General features: G+C 48.1%; 1 non-coding gene and 1 pseudogene across 1 annotated transcript; one reads left to right on the top strand and one right to left on the bottom strand.

The window, feature by feature from the left end:
* The first annotated feature begins 4,283 nt into the window (after positions 1-4,283).
* LOC109775413 (uncharacterized) lies at positions 4,284-6,965 on the top strand (annotated as a pseudogene).
* TRNAL-CAA (transfer RNA leucine (anticodon CAA)) lies at positions 5,737-5,820 on the bottom strand. The gene has a single exon. It is a non-coding gene; the product is annotated as a tRNA-Leu (tRNA).
* Positions 6,966-7,742: the final 777 nt, after the last annotated feature.

Genomic DNA, 7,742 nt, shown 5'->3' with positions numbered 1-7,742 from the left:
CTCCTCGGATTCCGACTGGTGGGATCGTTCCCCCCCACTCCCTCTTGCCATGGAACAAGGTTTCTCCCCAATCCCTCTCATTTTCTTGTTCGTCTTGTTGCTTTTAGGTTTTGGGGAGATGCAAGTTGTTCTTGAGATTTTAGGACAAATCTATGCAAGAATAGGATGTAGGAGAGTAGTTTTGTGTAGTGTTGGTACTTGCTATAGTTGTCCCGTGATGGATTTGATCGACCGTAGTACCGCGTGTTGACACGGTTGTGCTCAGATCTCCATGGCTATTTCGGATCTGCAACCGTGCGGTACTACCGCTCCTCAGGTGCGGTACTACCGCACGTCCGGTACTACCGCCCTACTGGCGCGGTACTACCGCACGTCCGGTACTACCGCCCTGCGGGCGCGGTACTACCGCACGTCCGGTACTACCTCTCCTTGGAGCAGTACTACCGCACGTGGCACAACACGCGTTACTACCGTTGTCTCAAATCCCTCTTGTGGCACTTCTTACGTGCCAAGTCTATTTGTTTCTCCTGCTTTGCTGTGGTCTTTGCATTGATCCTTCTCGCGTTTCGTGCGTGTTTGTTTTGTGGTGTGTGTTTAGGTGGTGGCTCAGGTGCTCCGGCTCGCCGCTCCAATCCAAGCCGTGACACGGGATCCAAGCGTATGCGCAACACAGAGGTAGCAAAGGGCTCCAATGCCCCCCAACGCAGAACCAAGACCGCTGCCACTAAAGAGAAGGAACCCGCCAAGGGCATGGATGAGATACCGCTTGTTGAGTTCATCACTCGGAGGAAGGTCAATCCATATGGAAACCCTCGTGCTAACTTTCGAGGGAATGATCTATTCTGGACCAAGCAGCAGAATCTCATTTATCTGCATGTCATCAAGGCCAAGCAAAATACCCATGTGGAGGTGAAGTGGATCAACATGCATCACATGCGCAAAGAGGCGCATCGGGAATACTTTGGTGAGGCTTTGGACCTCGTGGAGCAATTTGGCATTGAGCATATCATCTCATTCCACAAAGACTATGATCCTGATATCCTTGCCCAGTTCTTTGCCTCCGTGCATTTTCATCCCAATGAGGAAAGGACCATGACTTGGATGACCAATGGCCGACAGCTGACTGCTACCTGAAGGAATTCATGACCCTGCTTGGGGTTCCGGATGAGGGGGTCACCACACCCCAAGGTGTTCGCCCTCATGCCAATCCCGAGTCTGCCAACAAGAACAAGCTCATGCCCTACCTTGTGGAGAAGAAGCTCTCCAATGGCAAGTCAACTTGGGTACTCAACTCCTTTCTTGACATCATGCACCGGATCTTCCGCAACACTCTCTTCCCACGCATTGGGGACAAGGACACAACCACTTGGTGGATATGATGCTCTTGTGTGAAGATGCTCGCAACTCTCAGACACAGCCACTTGATGTCTCACATATCATGTGGATTGAACTTCGGTTTGCGGTCTACAACCGCAAGGTCCCCATCTATGGACCTTATTTTTTTCAGTTGATCTCGGCTACTTGGGAGCGGGTCTACCCTCAGGATGAGTTTGAGGCCCCTGGTTGGATCCGGCATGAGCCCATCAACCTCCGTATCAAGTCTCAGTGGGCCAACACTACCTATCGTGCTGATACTGCAGCTGCCATGGACATGGATGCAAATGAGGATGAGGAGGAGGCAGCAGACGAGGACAGCTCTGAGGGTTACATCCCTCCCACCTCTGAGCCTTCTTGGGCTAAGCGACTGAAGAAAAAGATGAAGATGCTATTCTGTATGCAAGCCAAGGGGCAGTACCAGACCCATGTGGCTTCCAAGGAGACTCGCCGCCGCGACAAGCGGATTTTCAGGACTTTTGGCGAGAACATATCTAGCGGGTCAGAGGTGAACATCACCCCAGAGGCAGAATGGCTGCACAAGCAGGGCTATCGGTGGACCGAGTCTGAGGAGGAGTCCGTCCCAGCTGCAGAGTCCGACGAGGAGCGTGCCAGTGACTACTCCGCTTGAGCCCCCACTATTGCTGTAGGTGTCCTCTCTGCCTTTTTGGCGTCTCGATGCCAAAGGGGGAGAGAGTGTAGGATTTGCTGCGAGTTATGTCGTGTTTGGGCCAGTTGAACTTCGTTTATTTCGTTTGCTTTGGTTTGTGCTCGTGAGACCTTCTATCATATGGTGTAAGACATATGCACTCTATCGTACCGTAGTGAGCTTATTCTATCTTGTGCTTATTACATTTTGCTCCTGTCTATCTTGCTTAGTTTTAGCCTAATTGCAAGATTTTCCTTGTCAATAAAATATAGGGGAGTGTTGATCCTAGTATGTGTGCCGTGCAGTCCAAAGCACTCATCGAGATAGCACACATCTAGGGGGAGCCCGTCTATATTTTAGAGACTTGGGGTTTGCCCTTGCTCTTTGCGTTATACCCTCGTGCAAATCCCGTGTTGTCATCAATCCACCAAAAAGGGGGAGATTGTAAGGGCATTTTTATCCCTTAGTTGGTTTTGGTGATTGATGACAATGCTTTTGCGGACTAATCATGTGCATCAAATATTTCAGATATATTGACTAGGCACAAGATGATTGGGTTCCCCTCAAAGGCTATAGAAGACGGCGTTTCTCTTCGGTTCTTTTCGGTGGTATTGAGTCGTAGGGAAGCCGTACTATTAAGAGGGGGTCCGCTTTGGAAAGGTTGGGTGGATTCATCACGTACACATCGTCCCTTGCACCTCCTTTCCTCTTGCCTTTGGAGCATCCTAAGTTTTCCTTGTCTATGCAATTATAGCTCTTGTCTGCCGAACTAGGAAGTGCGGTAGTACTGCTCGTCAGAGCAGTAGTACCGCAGGACCTTGCGGTAGTACCGCCCGCTGGTGCGGCAGTACCGCAAGGCCCCACGGTAGTACCGCTTCTGGTAAGCGGTAGTACCGTGGTCCCTTCTTAGTTCCGCAACTACGCGGCTGTAAGGGGCGGATGTAATTTTTTACATCCGCACCTCGCACGGTAGTACCGCGGCTGGCTTACGGTACTACCGCGTCGGGTTTTTGCATCGACTCCAACTCTGCGAAAGTAGCCACGGATGTAATTTTTTATATCCGTGCCTTCCCATCCCTGGACAGCCCCTGCCTTGCGGTAGTACCGCAAGGGGGAGCGGTAGTACCGCGCCAGCAGTACTACCGCCCTCTGCCTTAGTGCATGTGTGGCTGTTCTGGTCTCTGCTGCGTGGGCGGTAGTACCGCGGGGCTCTGCGGTAGTACCGCATACCCCTGCGGTAGTACCGCGCCTCAGGTACGGTAGTACCGCGCCTCAGGTACGGTAGTACCGCGTGCCCCTGCGGTAGTACCGCGTCTCAGGTGCGGTAGTACCGCGCTGCGCAGGCTGAGTTGGTGGATAACGGTTGGATTTGTTCTTCCACTATATAAGGGGTGTCTTCCTCCTCTTGTTGACTACCTCTTCCACCTCCAAGCTCCATTGTTGCTCTAAGCTCCATTTTCGCCCGATCTCCTTCCCTAGCCAATCAAACTTGTTGATTCTCTAGGGATTGGTTGAGGAGGCCCCGATCTACACTTCCACCAAGAGATATTTGAATCCCCCCACTAATCCCTTGTGGATCTTGTTACTCTTGGGTGTTGAGCACCCTAGACGGTTGAGGTCACCGTGGAGCCATAGTCCATTGTGGTGAAGCTTCGTGGTGTCGTTGGGAGCCTCCAATTAAGTTGTGGAGATTGCCCCAACCTTGTTTGTAAAGGTTCGGTCGCCGCCTTCAAGGGCACCAATAGTGGAATCACGGCATCTCGCATTGTGTGAGGGCGTGAGGAGAATACGGTGGCCCTAGTGGCTTCTTGGGGAGCATTGTGCCTCCACACCGCTCCAACGGAGACGTACTTCCTCTCAAAGGGAAGGAACTTCGGTAACACATCCTCGTCTTCACCGGCTCCACTCTTGGTTATCTCGTGCCTTTACTTGTGCAAGTTTATTTGTGCCTTATCTCTTGCTTGCGTGTATGATTATTGTTGTTGCATCATATAGGTTGCTCACCTAGTTGCATATCTAGACAACCTACTTTGATGCAAAGTTTAAATTGGTAAAGAAAAGCTAAAAATTGTTAGTTGCCTATTCACCCCCCCTCTAGTCAACTATATCGATCCTATCACCGGCGATCGATGCTCCACGGCGCATGGGGCACCCCACCAGGGCGCGCAAATGGATTGTGCATGAGCACATTGGTAGAGCACGTGCCTGGTGGTCTCTTGGACACGCAGACGGAGTAGGCAGGGGATTCGATGATGTGACAATGGTGAAGGAGGGGTTCATAAGGAAGGCAATGTCAGTGGTAGAGCCAAAGCAAGAACCTATATTGGTAGGACATGTAGGACCTCTAGATGTTGGGAGTGAAATCGTCTACGGGGAGGGCAGCCAACTGAAGGTGGTATGCCCCACGCACCTTGAAAGGAACACGGGGGCCAGAGAGCCTCCGTAGGTCGGTGACAAGGGGACGCAACATGGTCTCATGCAGCTTGGTGGTTAGGCAAAGCAGCTCTTCAGCGACCGTGACCAAGAGATGCGACTGAAAGGTGTGTGTGGGGGGAGGGGGCTCAAAGAAGACCACCGCGACAGAGGCGTTGGGCCTGAGGGTGTGTGAGAAAAGCGCGGGGAAACACGGTGTACAACATGATGGGGCACAACGGGGTGTTGTAGCCTCCCTGCATAACCACCACGAGGACCTTCCATAACCCGTTGAAGGAAAATGTTAAGAAGTTGATGCATGTATATGTTCTTCAGTAACTAATTAGGTAGGGACGGATGATTGTGGTAAAACACAGAGAAATCGAAATTGTGTTGTGACAAATCAAAATGTTTGAACATACATAAGATGAAATTACCGACGACACCGGTTTCCTTTTAAATATATTTGTGTGTGGATTTAGTTCACTTTATTTCTAAAGGCAGTGCTCAGGATTGGTCGTGGTAGGATTGTCCAAACTGCTATGCATCCCACTAGCTAATAAGAAACCAAAAAGCTGCAACCATGGAGTGTCAAATCCGTGTGGGCTCACGCCATACCTCATAACACTACCACCTAAGCCATTCTTAGATATTCAAATATGTGACGATGGAATGAACAAATCAATGACAGGATTAGAGAAGTACATTTAAGATCCAATACTCAATAATGTAAGGCATCAATAGTGGTGGTAAGGAGAGTGAGCTCTTTTGAGATGTCTAGGACGAAACAGAGCTCTGAACTCGATGCAAAGCAGGAGTTGCTAATACGTACCCTAAAGTAATTAACTACATCTGTCGTTGAGTTGCCTTATTTTATCTTGTTAGTTCTTTCAATATATCGTGTTAAACTAGTGGTAGCATCCCATGTCTATGGGCCAAGCTAATCTCCTCTCCGGTACCTATTAGTCTTTTGAGATTGGCGCCAGTCAACTATTTGCTCAGATTAGGGTTTCAGTATGAACCAGGGCGGGGTTCATACAACTTACATTAATGATGTACCAATTTTAACTCACGCAGATTCACGACATGAAAATAAATAAAAACTCTGTTGACCTTCCATGAACATAGTTTCTCTTATATATAATCGTTTCATTTTCTTAATTAAACATCAAGTCCCGCGGCCGGAAAGTATTTGAAAGCATCATTGTCCCTACTATGACAGTGGCAAAAACAATGTATAGAGTGAATCGCTAGGCACTAGTTTCTTCATATTTTTATGGTGCCAAAAAATAAAGAAAAAATGTCAGAAGTGGGGTTTGAACCCACGCCCTCGTAAGAGGACCAGAACTTGAGTCTGGCGCCTTAGACCACTCGGCCATCCTGACTCGCTGATCGGAATAATGGTAATCTTTCTGAAGTTTACTATGATTTTCCGTTTGGAAGCTTTCCGAAGTCCTGCCTCGCTTTGTCCCTAGCCAGAGCATGGTCTTGAACATCTTTGGTATTGTGTCTCACCACATTGTTATTATATTGTACGAACATGGCCAAACTACTAATTCTTGAAGAGCTTCCCAGGTATGATTTGTAGACTTGTAGCTATTCCTCCGGTTGGCCAATGCTTAAATAGCTTTGCAGCCCTTATATATCTTAAAAAGCGTTTCTGTTTGTAGCAAACCAATATGTACACCACGACATGGAATGGTGATTTTGATTCGGGTAAGAACTAAAGAACTGCAGAAACGTATGGTGACTTTGATGTATAGGCAGCACCCTGGGTGACTGCACCTTTTTCATGGTTTTCCCTACCTCTTGTATATCCCCTCATCTTTAATGAAAAGGCAGAGCACCTGCCATTTACCCTTCAAAAAAAGAACTGAGGAACTAACATGAGCTGGCACCGACATATTTCCTGTCTCATGTTCATTCCTGGGTTATGTTTGAACAGGGAGGCAATCGTTCATGCCATTACCTGCAGAACCTACATCCGGATCATTTCCAAGATCTTATGTTAAGGTAGGCTACTGTAGAATCCTTTAAGATAGCAAAAATAGGATAGTGGTTCTAGATTTGCGCTTAAATTCGATGCTATGTACTTGCAGCGGCGGGTGCCGAGGCCTGGGTACCAGTGCGGCCGTAGATGAGCTATGACAAATCGAACCCTGGCACTCGGGAGGGCTACTACGATTCTCCTCCATACTACTCCAGAGACAGCAAAGCCATTGATGATCTAACACCAGAACCGACACCAACACAAGCACCAACAGTGACACCAGTTGCACAGGAAAGGCCGTTCTAGTGCCATTGGGTTCCCCCACAGCCACCAAGGCTCGCCATGCTGGAGGCCGCGGCCGCAATTCAGCAGCTAAGGTCCCTTCCAAGCCAAGAGCCAAAGCCAGCAGCAGGCCTAGCTGATGCTTCGAAACCAGCAGACTCTGGTGGATCACCTGCTATTGCTGGTGATGAGTCACCTAGTAGCACCATGGCCGGCATGGCCAACGGCGAAAAAGGAGAAGGGCCCGATGCCGCATGATTTCGATGAGGGTGGTTTTGAGCAGCCATTCATATGATTTTCTGTGTTGTTGATCCGTGCAGTTCACATAACGTCGTGAGACAGTTCGGTTCCTATCTACCATTGGTATTGAAGGGAGAACTGCGAGCTCTGTCCTTGGTATGGGCGCAACCTCAGGAGGGCGGGTTGAGGAGATAGCTTTTGAATCCATTGAGTTTATCCTCTGCCCCAAGGGAAATCAAAGAAGAAGAAAGCTCTGATATTCTCTACTTGAATTCAGGAGATTCAAATACCGAATGCAATAGGAATGGGAAAACGGAGCGGGCACTTGTTATACGCCAGTTGTAATGACGTGTATTTATAGGGGAAATAGTGATTATGAGTTATCTGTGCGCATTCCACTAGACAATACTCCCTCCGTTCTTTTTACTACGCGTATAAAATTTGTCTCCTCCTCTGTTTCTTTTTACTCCGCGTATAAGATTTCTATATCAACATCTACAATATCAAAGTTACACAATATAATAATTGATTTCATGATACAACTAATGATATTGTTTTGGTATTGTGAATGTTGTTAGTTTTTTCGATAAACTTGGTCAAACTTTACCAAGATTGACTTACGGCAAAACTTATATACGGAGTAAAAGAAACCGAGGGGGTACTTTGTATATGAAATTCCTTTTGATTTCGTACATGTATCCAAAATTCCGAATAGCGAGAAGATCCTATCATCTTAATGACACAGATCTAGATGTGTTTGTGATAGCTATGATTAGTGATAAAATGGTCATAACT

The sequence above is a fragment of the Aegilops tauschii genome, chromosome 3, assembly GCF_002575655.3.
Source record: "Aegilops tauschii subsp. strangulata cultivar AL8/78 chromosome 3, Aet v6.0, whole genome shotgun sequence".
Taxonomy (NCBI): domain Eukaryota; kingdom Viridiplantae; phylum Streptophyta; class Magnoliopsida; order Poales; family Poaceae; genus Aegilops; species Aegilops tauschii.
Note: the sequence above shows the minus strand (reverse complement) of the source record. Positions and strands in the feature narration are given on the sequence as shown.